We start from the raw sequence: 15864 nt of genomic DNA, 5'->3' as shown, positions 1-15864 counted from the left end.
CTCCACTCAGGGAAGCCCCACTTACAGAGGTCACACCTCAACACGGAAGTCACATGGCTCCACTCAGGGAAGCCAACCTTACAGAGGTCATACCTCGCCACACTGGTCACATGGCTCCACTCAGGGAAGCCAACCTTACAGAGGTCATACCTCGCCACACTGGTCACATGGCTCCACTCAGGGAAGCCAACCTACAGAGGTCATACCTCGCCACACTGGTCACATGGCTCCACTCAGGGAAGCCCCCCTTACAGAGGTCACACCTTGCCACCGGGGTCACAGGGCTCCACTCAGAAAAGCCCCACTTACAGAGGTCACACCTCAACACGGAAGTCACATGGCTCCACTCAGGGAAGACAACCTTACAGAGGACATACCTCGCCACACTGGTCACATGGGTCCACTCAGGGAACCCTTGCTTACAGAGTTCAGACATCGCTACAGAGGTCACATGGCTCCACTATGGGAAACCCCCCTTATAGAGGTCACACCTCGCCTCAGAGGTCACATGGCTCCACTCAGGGAAGCGCCACTTAAAGAGGTCACACCTCAACATGGATGTCACATGGCTCCACTCATGGAAGAACCTCTTACAGAGGTCACACCTCGCTATAGAGGTCACACCTCAAGAAAGAAGTCACATGGCTCCAGTCAGGGAAGCCCCACTTAAAGAGGTCACTCCTCAACACAGAAGTCACAAGGCTCCACTCAGGGAAGCCAACCTTACAGAGTTCACACTTCGCTACAGAGGTCACATGGCTCCACTCGGGAAAGCCCTCGTTAAAGAGGTCACACCTCGACAAAGAGGTCACGTGCTTCCATTCCGGGATGACCCCCATACAGAAGTCACACCTCGCCACAGAGGTCACATGGCTCCACTCAGGGAAGCCCACCTAACCGAGGTCAAACCTCGACACAGAGGTCACATGCCTCCACAAAGGTTCAACCCCCTTACAGAGGTCACACATCGCCACAGAGGTCACATGGCTCCACTCAGTTAAGCCCCCCTCATAGAGCTCACACCTCGACACATAGGTCACATTCCTTCAATCAGGGAAGAACCTCTTACAGAGGTCACACCTCAGTACAGAGGTCACATGGCCCCCTCAGGGAAGCCCCCCTTACAGAAGTCAAACCTTGCCACAGTGGTCATATGGCTCCACTCATGGAAGAACCTCTTACAGAGCTCATAGCTCGCCACACTGGTCACATGGTTCCACTGAGGGAAGTTGACCTTATAGAGGTCACACCTCGCCACAGCGCGCTCTTGACTCCACAGTGGGTAGAACACTTTAGAGGGGTTACACTAAGCCACCAAGGTCACAGAATGCCGTAGAATTCCCACCATGCCACAGAGGTCACATGGCTCCACTTGGGGAAGCCCTCGTTAAAGAGGTCACGTGCCTCCACTACGGGAAGACCCCCATACAGATGTCACACCTCGCCACAGAGTTCACATGGCTCCACTCAGGGAAGCCCCCCTTACAGAGGTCACACCTCACTTCAGAGGTCACATGGCTCCATTCAGGGAAGACCCCCATACAGAAGTCACACCTCGCCACAGAGGTCACATGGCTCCACTCAGGGAAGCCCCCCTTACAGAGGTCACACCTCAACACAGTGGTCACATGGTTCCACAAAGGTCCAACCCCCTTAAAGAGGTCACTCCTCGCCACAGGGGTCACATGGCTCCACAAAGGTTCGATCCCCTTACAGAGATCACACCTCGCCACAGGGGTGACATGGCTCCACTCAGGGAAGCCCCACTTAAAGAGGTCACACCTTGACAGAGAGGTCACATGGCTGTACTCAGGGAACCCCCCATACAGAGGTCACACCTCGCCACGGAGGTCACATGGGTCCCCAGAGGGTCGAGCCCCTAAGAGACGTCACACCTCGCCACAGAGTTCATATTGCTCCACTCAGGGAAGCCCTCCTTACAGAGGACACACCTCGCCATAGAGGTCACAAGACTCCACAATGGGCAGTCCCCCTCCACAGATGGAACTCCCCCCTCAAAGATCACCCCCCCTTATAGAGGGCAGCCCCCCCCCACAGTGGTCACCCCCCCTTATAGAGGGCAGCTCCCCCCCATAGTTCACCCTCCCCACTGAGTGTAAGCTCCCCCCACAGTGGTCACCCCACACAGAGGCCTGCCACCCCCCCCAGAGGTCACCCCTTTTTATAGAGGCCAGCTCCTCCCTAGAGGTCATCTTCCCACAGATGGAACTCCCCCCACAGAGGTCACCCCCCTTACATAGGGCAGCTCCCTTTCATAGTTCACCCTCCCCACTGAGTGTAAGCTCCCCCCATATTGGTCACCCCCCATACTGAGCCCAGCCCCACCCACAGAGGTCACCCCTTTGTATAGAGGGCAGCTCCCCCCCTAGAGGTCATCTTCCCCACAGAGGGCAGCCCCCCCACAGAAGTCACCTCCCCCACAGAGGGCAACCCTCCCCCACAGAGGTCATCCCTCTCCACAGAGGGCAGCCCAACCCACTGAGGGAACTCTCCGCCTCAGAGTGTATCCCCCCCATAGAGTGCTCACCCCGCCATAGAGGGCAGCCCCCCCTTATATAGGGTATCCCCCCTCCAGAGCTCACCCCCCCCACTGAGGTCACACCCCCACAGAGGGCAGCCCCCCCCACAGAGAACAACCCCCCCCATACAGGGCTCCCCCCCCCCACAGAGGGCAGCCATGGGCAGTGACCCTCAGGAAGTGGGAAAAGACCCTAGCAGTCATCAGGAGGCCCGTTCAGGCACCCGTCAGCCTCGACTCCAGAGCCCGGCAGAGGAGCCTAGAACAGAACGAACGCTCGCTTTCCTCTTCCAAAGAAAGGCCAGAACAGAGACTCTGAGCACCAGGTCCCAGGAAATAAGGGGCTTTGCTCGGCTCTGCCATGAGGCAGGGCTTTGGGGCCCGAGTTCGAGGCCGGGTATTGGGAACCGATTGACATGAAAAATAAAAGCATTCACAACATTCATGAAACAACTGTCATCTCTCCCGTGGCTGGTTTGACATTTTGGTTTGAGATCGCCGCTCCCCCCCTTCTTTTCCCTCTGCCGGTCTCAGGTGAACAATCAGCCGTCCCCGTGCCTGAATTAGCGTTGGTCACATGGAGCTGGCTCCTGAATGACCTCAAGTGGTAGGAAAGCTTTCCTTGGGTCATCCAAAGCCCTAAAGATCAGTTCCTGCTGCCCTCAGGCAGCCCTTCCGGGCCTGGTCAGAGGCGCTGAAATGGCATTTTTTGTTCTTCCTGGTTCTGGACTGTAGGAATATAGAATGAGCTCCACATACAGTACAGCCAGTAATCATGTTGTACAATACTGCTTCCTCGAAAGCAGGAGGATGCAGATGGAATAAGAGATCTGGAGACCAAATTATGGGAGAGATTTTGGGGGCCAAGAAGTCCAATTTCCTCATTTTACAAATGAGGAAATTATAGCACAGAAAAAAAAAGAAAGAAGGAAGGAAGGAAGGAAGGAAGGAAGGAAGGAAGGAAGGAAGGAAGGAAGGAAGGAAGGAAGGAAGGAAGGGAGGGAGGGAGGAAGGGAGGGAGGGAGGGAGGGAGGGGAAAGAAAAGGGAAAAAAGGGGGCAGCTAGGTGGCACAGTGGATACAGCACCAGCCTTGAATTCAGGAGGACCCGAGTTCAAATCTGGTCTCAGACACTTAACACTTCCTAGTTGTGAGACCCTGGGCAAGTCACTTAACCCCAGCCTTAAAAAAAAAAGACCTGGCTTGCTCCATTAGTGACACATGGTAAGTCTGGGAAGTAGAATTCATTAACTTCAAGGTCACCGGTCCTATCCATTATGTCAATACTTTTCAAAGTATGGTCCAGACACTCCTGAGGTCTCTTAGGCCTTTTAAAGGGTTCCCTGGACCGAATGCATTCTCAAAACGCTACTACAATCGTTTCGTTTTGAATGGGATAAATATCACTAGGGAGAAAACATACCCACCCAAGCTCTGGGGAGTCCTCGACAACGCTACATCGTAGGAAATAACGACTGTGTACAATTCAGAGAAACATGGGACAGCTTGGGTGGACTGATGCAGAATGAAGCAAACGGAACAGCACTGAAAGGGATGTGAAGGAAAGATTAAGAACATGGACACCTGGAAAGCACTGAGAGAAAACCCGCCGTTTCCTGAAGAGAAATCCCCTCCTTCACATGTGCCACAATGAAAGTAGAGCAAAAGATACTTGCCCAAGAGCTGGGGCACAAGCGCAGTATTCCACACTCAATTCACATTGCTAGAAGACCTAGGCCCAAGCTATCTTGGGGGGAAAAGCCATCACTGGGGAGAAGGATTATAGATATAAAAAGTAAGGAGAAATCAGAAAAAATAGTATTTGTTTGAAAAAGAAAAAAGGGAGAGACCAAAAGTCCTGAGTTCTAGAGTCATTGTTGCTGTCCACAAGGAGCAGAAACCAGGGAGGATATCAGACTCTACCCCTACTGGAGCAGCTAGAAAAAGGAACTGAGCCCCTGGGTTTGGGTTTGTTTTCCATCAGTGGCTTAGTATGAACCTGAAGAGTCTCATGAGGACTGAGAGGAAATGTCCGCATTAGGGACATGGATATATTTAGTCATTTCTGAGATAAAGAATCACAGGTTCTGGTGCCTTTGTAAATAGCTTCCATTGAAATACAGCAGTAATGAGACAAAGGAATAAGTTTAAGTGAGGGAGGGGTTCATGAGATAATTAGAGAAATATACTCCAAACCCCCTAGAATCTAGATTAAGGAAGAAATGAGAAGAATTAGGGAGAGACTTTCCTCAAATGATAAATGGTCAAATTATATGGACAGAAAATTTTCTGTGAAGAAATCAAAGCCATCTATATTTATATGAAGAACCCTAAATAACTTTGGATTGGAGAAATGCAAATACACCTATCACATTGGCTAAGGAGAAAAAAATGATAAATGTTGGAAAGGATGTGAAAAAATTGGGACATTAATACATTGTTGGTGGAATTATGAATTGATCCAACCATTCTTTTTTTTTTTTAATTTATTTTTTAAATTTTATAATTATAAAATTTTTTTGTACAGTATATATGCGTGAGTAATTTTTTTTATAACATTATCCCTTGTATTCATTTTTCCAAATTTTCCCCTTCCTCCCTCCACTCCCTCCCCTAGATGACAGGCAATCCCATACATTTTACATGCGTTACAGTACAATCTAGATACAATATATGTGTGTAAATCCAATTTTCTTGTTGCACGTTAAGTATTGGATTCCGAAGGCATAAGTAACCTGGGTAGATAGACAGTAGTGCTAACAGTTTACATTCACTTCCCAGTGTTCCTTCTCTGGGTGTAGTTGTTTCTGTCCATCATTGATCAGCTGGAAGTGAGTTGGATCTTCTTTATGTTGAAGATATCCACTTCCATCAGAATACATCTTCATACAGCATCGTTGTTGAAGTGTACAGCGATCTTCTGGTTCTGTTCATTTCACTCAGCATCAGTTCATGGAAGTCTTTCCAAACCTTTCTGAATTCATCCTGCTGGTCATTTCTTACAGAGCAATAATATTCCATAACCTTCATATACCATAATTTACCCAACCACTCTCCAATGGATAGACATCCATTCATCTTCCAGTTTCTAGCCACTACGAAAAGAGCTGCCACAAACATTTTGGCACACACAGGTCCCTTTCCCCTCTTTAGTATTTCTTTGGGATATAAGCCCAATAGCAGTACTGCGGGATCAAAGGGTTTGCAAAGTTTGATAACTTTTTGGGCCTGGTTCCCAAGTGCTCTCCAGAATGTCCGGATTCTTTCACAACTCCACCAACAATGTATCAGTGTCCCAGTTTTCCCACATCCCCTCCAACATTCATCATTATTTGTTCCTGTCATCTTAGCCAATCTGACACGATCCAACCATTCTTGAGAGCAATTTAAAACTATACCTAAAAGGCAGCCAAATTGTGTATAACCTTTGATGTAGCAATACCAGTACTAAGTATGTATCCCAAAGAGATCATTAAAAAAATAATAAATAGAAAAGCACCTACATGGGCAAAAATATTTACAGCAGCTCTTTTTATGGAGGCAAAATATTGGAAATGGAAGGCATGCACATCCATGGGAAATGGCTGAACAAGCTGGGATATAAGGATGTAATGAAATATTATTGTGTAACAAGAAATGGTGAGCAGGCAGATTTCAGAAAAACCTGGAAAGATTTGGATGGATTGCTACGAAGTGAAATGAGCAGCACCAGAAAAACATTGTACAATTGTGCACCTACAATATCAGCAACATCGTTGTGTGATGATCAACTCTGAGTGAGTCAGGTCTTGTCAGGAACACAATTGACAAAGAGCTCACCATGGAAAATGCTATCCACCTCCTGATAAAGAACTGATAGGCTGAATACACATAAAGCAGTCTTTTTTTTTATTCATTAATAACATCATTCTTTTTAATGTTTTTCTTTTCCATTCTGATTTTTTTTTTCACAACTGTGGCTAAGATGGAAAGAGGTTCTACATTTCAGGAAAAGGAGAGGGAAGGGACAGAGGAAGAAAAATTTGGAGCTCCAAATTGTAAAAAAATAAATAAATAAAAAACAAATTTAATGCTAAAAATAGTCTTGATGTAATTAAGGGGAAATACCATTTTTAAAAACTTTGGGATAAGGAGATCTCCCTTTATTGAAGAGTTGGTAATATTTCAAAATAGTCTTCTGGTGCCTGAAAATAAGAGCTCAAGAGATTAAAAATGGGATCTATAATAGTCATGGATTTGATTTCTTAAGGAAAAGCAAGGAAAATGGCCATGATTTCAAAGATCCCAAATTCCACTATTCCTTCTGAAGATGCTATTTGCCAGTGACTCGCCAGAAAAATCAAAATTTCGAGTTAGCCGAAGAACAAGGCTGAAGCATGTTACCAATAAAAAAATAAATACCAAAAAAAAAAAAACAAAAAAACAAAAAAAAACCAAACCTAACTTGGAAAAAAGGAACTTGCAGATGAGAGCGGCATTATGGGTTACCACAAGACTATATATGAGCAGAAAAGCCAAGTCTCGGACTGAAAATGAAGAACAAGCAAGCTTCCTATAAATCCCGAGGACCACAGAAGGAACGTCAGTGAATCTTCTATAAAGGATTTCTTGAAAGCTCACAGTAATATCAGCTTGTGGGGCGAACACAGAAAGTCCCGAGGATCGCTGGGTTTTTGGAAGGGACACGTGATTTATGGGAGTGTTCCTGCGGGTTTATTCTCCCAGCCTCGCCTGCTCCTCAGCAGGTCAGGGACCCACAGGGGTGATGTTCACTCCGGGCACTGGAATGAACCTGGGGTCTCGGATCCGGTGTGAATAGCTTCCAACGGCCGAGAGTCTAGATTAAGGAAGAAAGGAGAGTTAGGGAGAGACTTTCCTCAAACGATAAATGGTCCAATGACATGGACAGAAAAGTGTCAAAGAGTTTTCCTTTGTTCTTCCTCCTGCCTCTAAGCTGTCACCCCGAGCTTCCTCACAGGCAGGTATTCGGCTCCTCACAGGGGGGCCAGCGTGGGCCGGGAGCAGATTCTCCCAGGAGGAACATTCCGGCATTTACTTGTCCTCTTTTCTAATAGGATTAAAGAGCCACGGAGGGCGGGGCCTTTGTTAACAGCCTCCATGAAAATACGGTGGGGATGAGACCAAGGAATGGGTTTAAATGGGGTAGAGGTTGAATCAAGATCTAATGAAATAAATCCACTCCCAACTACTCCCCGGGTCCGAACCCCGTTCCGTGGTCCCGGCATTCAGCGCGGCCTCGGACACCTAGGAGGTACCTGAGAAATGTTTGCTGCCTGATTTATCACTTCCAAGTTCTGCAGGTTGGTATGGAAAGCTCTTCCCCACCTGTCCCGCCCCCTCTCTGAGCTCCTTCCGGATTACTCCCAGCTTTATTCCAGACAACTCTTCTGGCAGACAGAGCCGCCCATCTCCAGCCTCCCCGCTGTCCCTCCCACCGGAGCCCTCGGGAGCTCGGACTTGGGCCCCTAGTTCCCCTCCGGGATCGGCCCCTCCTGGCCCCTCAGCCGCAAGGGCCGCTCCTCGAATAGAGCGACAGGAGCCGCGTTCTGCCCTAAAAACAAGGATTCTCGGACTCTGTCCCGGCAGCTGCTAGCGGCTGGCATACAGATGGAGCTTAATAACTGCTTACCGGCTCCCTAGTCAGTAAGAACGGCTTCCACTGAGGAGAGGAGGGAGGAGGAAAGGAAAAGAATTACGCCGTAAAATCAAGGAGCAGCAGGGCGGTTTTTCGGCTAAAACCACGGGGGCCAGCGGGCGACGTTCCCCCCAAGGCCGGCCCGGCTTCTGTCCACAGCAAAGGGGCCGAGGACGCGCGGTGCGTGAGGCGGGGCCGCCCCCTTCCGGCCGAGGACGCGCGGTGCGTGAGGCGGGGCCGCCCCCTTCCGGCCGAGGACGCGCGGTGCGTGAGGCGGAGCCGCCCCCTTCCGGCCGAGATCGCGCCGACTTTCAGGACTTACCCGCCAGGGGGCGTTGACCACTGACAGGTTGTATCTGTAGAGAAAGGAGGAGCCCTGAGCCCCGACCCGGGACGCGGCGAGGAGGGAACACGACCTCTCCTGCCCGGAGAAGAGGCAGTTAGCGCTCGGCCCAGCGTGCTCCCGGGCCGTGATCTCCAAGGGGGCCGCCGAGGCACGGCCGGGAAAAGGAAAAGCCTGCGTGGGCGCCCCGGGCGTCACTTCCTCTGCTTTCCGGCCCCCGCGGGCCCTTCCCTCCTCCCGGGAGGACGAACCCTCTCTGCGGACTTCCCGAACCGATTTGTATTTCCGGATCCTTGGCTTCTTTGTACCCAGCGTGCTTCAGCTTACTCCCTTAAGAACGCTGTTCTGAGAAGGATCCGCAGGCTTCCCACAGGCCAAGAGCTTGGAGGACGGCCAATGGGTGAAGCCCTTCTCCTCCCAAAGTCCAGGTGCTCCTCCCAAGCTCTAAGAGCTCCTCCCAACCTCCATGCTTCTCCCAAGCTCCAGGTGCTCCTCCCAAGCTCTAAGAGCTCCTCCCAACCTCCATGCTCCTCCCAAGCTCCAGGTGCGCCTCCCAAGCTCTAGATGCTCTTCCCAATTTTTAGGTGCTCCTCCCAAGTTCTAGGTGCTCCTCCCAAGCTCTAGATGCTCCTCCCAAGCTCTAGGTGCTCCTCCCAAGCTCCAGGTGCTTCTCCCAAGCTCTAGGTGCTCCTCCCAAGCTCTAGGTGCTCCTCCCAAGCTCCAGGTGCTCCTCCCAAGCTCTAGATGCTCCTCCCAAGCTCTAGATGCTCTTCCCAAATTTTAGGTGCTCCTCTCAAGCTCCAGGTGCTCCTCCCAAGCTCCAGGTGCTCCTCCCAAGCTCTAGGTGCTTCTCCCAAGCTCTAGGTGCTCCTTCCATCTCCAGAGTTCTGGGTTTTATGGCCTACATCTCTGCCCGCCCCGAGCCTGGCAGGGGGACTTGCTGGCTTCCTTCCGAGCTCGGCTCCCCCTCCTATTGCCAGAGCTCTCCTGGTGGCCAGATCCAGGGCCTTTTTCTTCTTGAGCTGCTGCAGCCTCTGACCCTGGGGGTCACCACCCTCTCCGTGGGCCTCTCTCCCCTCTAGGTTTTCTCCCCCACTTGCCTAACCCTTCTACTCAATCTCCTTGGCTGCATCCTCAGGCAGCTGTTGTCCTCAAATGTCCCCTTTCTCCACTCCCTCCATACTATGGCATTGTTTCCTTTGAGGAACCTGACAACTCTCATGGATTTAATTACCATCTCAAAGCTGATAATTTCCCAGTCCATCTCTTGCCCAGCGACCCAGCTCAGCTCCAGCCTTGCACCTGGAACTGCCTTTTAGACATCTTGAGCTGGATGTCCACAGGATATTTAAACTCAACACACTGAGGACAGAACTTGGTCAGTTCAATCCTCCCCCTCCCCTGACCTTCCCTAATCCTGCAGAGGGCAAAGCCATCCTGCCTGTCCCTCTGGTTCCAACTAAAATCCCGTCTTCTACAGGAATGTTCATTCTAGTGCCTTCCCTCTGTTAAGTATTTCTCTTTTTTATGCTATCTAGTTTACTTTGTATGTGTGTGTGTGTGTGTGTGTGATTTGTTTGTTGTCTGTCTCATTAGATTTGTGAATTCCTTCAAGGCGGGAACTGTTTTTGACAAACAGTATGAGCTTAATAAATTCTTGCTATTTGATTCATCGATGGGTCATGTTGCCTAAAGATTCCTTCCAGTTCTGAAATTCTATGTTCTGAGACCTCAGTTCCCTTGAATCTCTCATTTTCTATGGTCTACATTCTTTTTGGTTCCTCAATAGTATTTTCCCCAAGTACATTAAAAATGGTTTTCAACATTCATTTTTGTATGATTTTGTATTCCAAATTTTTTCTCCCTCCCTCTGTCCTTTACCTCCCCTTCCCCAAGACAGGAAGCAATGTGATACAGCCTAGACATGTACAACACTTTTAAGTGTACTTCCGTAACCGTGATGATGTGAAAGAACAATCCGAATGAAAGGGGAAAACCACAAGAAATAAAAAGGAAACAAAAAGGTGAAAATAGTATGCTTTGATCCACATTCAGTTGCTGCAATTCCAAATGTGGAAGGCATTTTCCAGCCTGTCTATTGGAATTGTCTTGAATCAATATATTGCTGAGAAGGACTAAGTCTATCACAGTTGATGATCACACAATCTTGCTGTACTATGTACAAGTTCTCCTGCTTCTGCTCATTTCATTCAACATCAGTTCATGAAAGTCTTTCCAGGCTTTTCTGAACTCCCTTTCAGGAATTTCTGAATTCTGCTCATCATTTCTTATAAAGCAACAATATTCCTTATGTTGATATGCCATAGCTTATTCAGCCATTCCCCAACCGGTGGGCATTAAGGTCTCCATTTTAATGTCCCTTCCTCCTCTCTCATTTGATTGCACTTGGGTCTTTAGTGTCTCCAGTAGACCAATGACAGTGTGTGCAAGGTCAAATTCTATTTTTGGAGGCAGAAAAGGCTCTCAGTATTTCCAGTCACACAGCTCTTCCCAAATGACAAAGGTTCGGTCAACCGTGTCAGTCTATCTGGAAGTTTTTGCTGAGCATCTACTATGTGTATTTAAGAGATAAGATATATAAAATGGACAGAAGAAACAAATATTTGATTATTAAATATTAGATAATTAGATTAATTAGATAATTAAATCATTATTATTATCCAACAGAGAACCTGGGTTTCCAGTTAACTAGTCTATCTTGAGGCTAAGCTTAATTATAGCCAGAGAAAACAGTTGAGCCAATAAAGGAGCCAGTAGACTGATTTATTGTTCGTCTCTGTGACTCAGAATCCAAGAGCGCCAAGGAAAAAATCCCTCCCACTGCCAGAATACTCTGTTACTTCATCCTCCATCTGCCTCAGTCTTTCCACACTCAAATCCTTTTCCCTGCCCTGTCTTCCCCTCCCATCATACCCTATGTAGCCCTGTTCTGTTGTTACTGAAATTCCCTGAATGGTAGATTTGTTTAATAGCTTGTTTCTTCCATCTTCTTGCTCTCATGGAAACCTATATTCCCCTGCACCAATTGGAGAATGGTTTGATTTCTTATAAATTGGAGTCAGTTCTCTATATATTTTGGAGATGAGGCCTTTATCAGAACTTTTAACTGTAAAAATGTTTTCCCAATTTGTTACTTCCCTTCTAATCTTGTTTACATTAGTTTTATTTGTACAAAAGCTTTTTAATTTAATGTAATCAAAATCTTCTATTTTGTGATCAATAATGATCTCTAGTTCTCCTTTGGTCACAAATTCCTCCCTCCTCCACAAGTCTGCGACGTAAACTATCCTATGTTCCTCTAATTTATTTATGATCTCATTCTTTTTTTTTTTTTTAATTCATTTTTCCAAATTATCCCCTCCCTCCCTCCACTCCCTCCCCCCGATGACAGGCAATCCCATACATTTTACATGTGTTACAATATAACCTAGATTCAATATATGTGTGCAAATACCATTTTCTTGTTGCACATTAATTATTAGCTTCCGAAGGTATAAGTAACCTGGGTAGATAGACAGTAGTGCTAACAATTTACATTCACTTCCCAGTGTTCCCTCTCTGGGTGTAGTTGTTTACGTCCATCATTGATCAACTGGAAGTGAGTTGGATCTTCTTTATGTTGAAGATATATTATCTCATTCTTTATGCTATTTTTTCTAGGTCATTAAAATAGTTTCTTGGGAGTCTGATTGGTATAGCACTAAATAAATAGATTAGTTTAGGGAGTATTGTCATCTTGATTATATTCACTCGGCCTATCCAAGAGCACTTAATATTTTTCCAATTATTTTAATCTGACTTTATTTTTGTGGCAAGTGTTCTGTAATTTTGGTGATATAATTCCTGACTTTCCTTTGGTAGATATATTCCCAAATATTTTATGCTTTTGACAGTTATTTTGAATGGAATTTCTCTTTGTATCTCTTGATGTTGGATTTTGTTGGTAATGTATAAAAATGTTGAGGATTTATGTGGTTTTATTTTGTATCCTGCAACTTTGGTATAGTTATGAATTATTTCTAATAGCCTTTTAGCAGAATCTTCGGGGTTCTCTAAGTATACCATCATATCATCTGCAAAGAGTGATAGTTCGGTTTTCTCCTTATCTACTCTAATTCCTTTAATGTCTTATTGCCCAGGCTAGCGTTTCTAGTACAATATTGATAATGGGCAACCTTGTTTTATTCCTGATCTTCCTGGGAAAGGTTCCAGTTTATTGCCATTACATATGATGTTTACTGATGTTTTAAAATATATGCTCCTGATTATTTTAAGGAATACTTCATTTATTCCTATATTCTCAAGTGTTTTTAGTAGGAATGGATGTTGGATTTTATCAAATGCTTTTTCTTCATCTACTGAGATGATCATATGACTTTTGTTAATTTGGTTATTGATAGAGTCAGTTATGCTAATAATTTTCCTAATAATGAACCAGTCCTGCATTCCTGGTATAAATCCCACTTGGTCATAATGTATTATCCTGGGGATGATTTTCTGTAGTCTTTTTGCTAATATTTTATTTAAGATTTTAGCATTAATATTCATTAGAGAGATTGGTCTTTAATTTTCTTTCTCTGTTTTCAACCTACCTCATTTAGGTATCAGTACCATGTCTGTGTCATAAAAGGAATTTGGTAGGAATCCTTCAATCCCTATTTTTTCAAATAGTTTCTATAGCATTGAAGTTAATTGTTCTTTAAATGTTTGGTAGAATTCACATGTAAATCCATCTGGTCCTGGGGATTTTTTCTTAGGGAGTTGGTTAATAGCTTGTTCTATTTCTTTTTCTGAAATGGAACTGTTTAGACTATTTACTTCTTCCTCTGTTAATCTGGGCAAGCTATATTTTTTAAGGTATTTTTCCATTTCATTTAAGTTATCGAATTTATTGGCATAAAGTTGGGCAAAATAACTCCTAATTATTGTTCTAATTTCCTCTTCATTAGTGGTGAGTTCTCCCTTTTCATTTTTAAGTCATTTTTAAGACTAATAATTTGCTTTTCCTCTTTCCTTTTTTTTTTTTTATCAGATTTACTAAGGGTTTGTCTATTTTGTTGGTTTTTTCATAGAACCAACTTTCAGTTTTATTAGTTGATTCAATAGTTTTTTTTTTACTTTCAATTTTATTAATCTCTCCTTTTATTTTTAGAATTTCAAGTTTCGTATTTGTCTGGGGGGTTTTAATTTGTTCCTTTTCTAGCATTTTTAGTTGCAAGCCCAATTCATTGACCTTCTCTTTCTGTATGTTATTCAAGTAGGCCTCTAGAGATATAAAATTTCCCCTTATTACTGCTTTGGCTGTATCCCACACATTTTGGTATGATGTCTCATTATTGTCATTTTCTTGGGTGAAGTTATGTCTATGATTTGCTGTTTCATCCAATCATTCTTTAGTATGAGATTATTTAATTTCCAATTATTTTTTGATCTATTTTCCCCTGGCTTTTTATTGAATGTAATTTTCATTGCATTGTGGTCTGAAAAGGATGCATTTACTATTTCTGCCTTACTGCATTTGATTTTGAGGTTTTTATGTCCTAATACATGGTCAATTTTTGTATAGGTTCCATGAACTGCTGAGAAGAAAGTGTACTCCTTTCTGTCTCCAAAGATCTATATCAAACTTTTCTAGTATTTTATTTACCTCTTTAACTTCTTTCTTATTTATTTGTGGTTTGATTTATCTAATTCTGAGAGTGGAAGGTTGAGATGTCCCACTATTATAGTTTTGTTGTCTTTCTTGCAGCTCTCTTAATTTCTCTTTTAAGAATTTAGATGCTGCACCACTTGGTGCGTATATGTTTAATATTGATACTGCTTCATTATCTATGCTACCCTTTAGCAAGGTATAATGCCCTTCCTTATCTCTTCACCTGAAGCATAGTAGATTCTGCTCCTACATTTTACTTTTATTCTGTATGTATCACCCTGTTTCAGGTGTGTTTCTGTAAACAACATATTGTAGGATCTCCACTCATTCTCATGGCAGAGATCAAAGTTTGGCAGTAGCCTCTTTTCTACTAGTAAGAATGGCTCTTCAGGCAATTGAGATTCTGGAAGACATGTCATCCCCCTCTTTTAATCTAGTTTTTTGGAACGGAGTTTGTCTTAAAATGATTTCATTGAAAGTCCCATGTGTCCTCTAAGGATGCTGTGATGTTTGACTTTCTATGTTTACATCATCCCTTAATGGAAATTCCTCTAAAAATTGGCCATTAAGGCTACATGTTTTGGATCGGAATGACTTTGTTCTGTTATTTGAGTGCAATCAGTCTACAGTGTCATCTTGCTAAGTGGTGAAATGATTTTCTTTCTTACAATATCTAGGGCTCCTTTCAACTGAATGAATTTTATTTGATTGCCAATAAGTTTATGGAATTTATAGGATTATGATTCTAATGATTCTTTCCTGCTAGATGGTAAATTAAAAACAGTTCCGTGAACCTGATCCAGTGATATCTTAGGATAGCAAACCCACTTGGAATCTAGATTTTGAGAAATGAAGAATTACATTTTTATAATATTAAACAAGGATTACTAATTTGTACAAGCAATTAGGTTGATTTTACTTTAAAATGAATAGTAATAGAAACAGCTTTCTGCCAAGAAATGAACAAAGACAACTATCAATTCCTTTTGTTACTGTAAGAAGTTCTTTGGCCTTTAGCAGGGAGCTGCCTTGGCACAAACTTGAAAGCCTTGACTCAGTGTCTGTAGAATGTGATAAAATGGTTTAGGAAAATTCTCTAATTCCACCTGTCATGGAAGTTACTCAGCTGAGTTAGTTAAGTCTCACCTCAACTGAAGCTTTATTCAGTTGTTCACAAATTTAGACAGAAAAGAAGCTAAAAGTGAAATTATATATGAAAAGGTGAGTCAGATGTTTTCAAGAAAATCAAAATGGCAAAAAAAAAAAAAAAAAAAAAAAAAAAAAAAAGGATTTTTCTATGCAAAGAAGAGAATTTCTCCTAATAAAAATCTTCTGAAAAAAGACAATCCTGTAATTATTCTGGAACTTAAAACAAATGAAATGGAAAAGCTAAGAGCATTTCCCAAGCACAGTTCCTATATGCAGCAGGTTAGAAAATAGATGATTCCTTCTAGCCCGTCAAAGTGTTTGCAGATGTGGGCATTCTCTTGTATGATAGCGATTCATCCGGCTTTTTACTCATTCTCTTGATTTCTAATCCTCATTATTCTAGTGTTCTTACATGATGTTGAAATCATTTCTTTTGCAGAAATAAACTGTAAATGTCTTTCTTATGCATTTGCTCACTCTTCAACCCCAGCTGATAAAATACTA

The 15864-nt window shown here is 44.2% G+C and overlaps 1 long non-coding RNA gene across 1 annotated transcript; it reads right to left on the bottom strand.

The window, feature by feature from the left end:
* Nucleotides 1-6405: 6405 nt before the first annotated feature.
* Nucleotides 6406-8739, bottom strand: LOC141564580 (uncharacterized). Its single transcript, XR_012488656.1, has 2 exons — nucleotides 8189-8739; nucleotides 6406-7375 (listed from the first exon to the last, which is right to left on the bottom strand). It is a non-coding gene; the product is annotated as an uncharacterized LOC141564580 (long non-coding RNA).
* Between the last annotated feature and the right edge of the window lie 7125 nt (nucleotides 8740-15864).

This window comes from Sminthopsis crassicaudata, chromosome 3, assembly GCF_048593235.1.
Source record: "Sminthopsis crassicaudata isolate SCR6 chromosome 3, ASM4859323v1, whole genome shotgun sequence".
Taxonomy (NCBI): Eukaryota; Metazoa; Chordata; class Mammalia; order Dasyuromorphia; family Dasyuridae; genus Sminthopsis; species Sminthopsis crassicaudata.
Note: the sequence above shows the minus strand (reverse complement) of the source record. Positions and strands in the feature narration are given on the sequence as shown.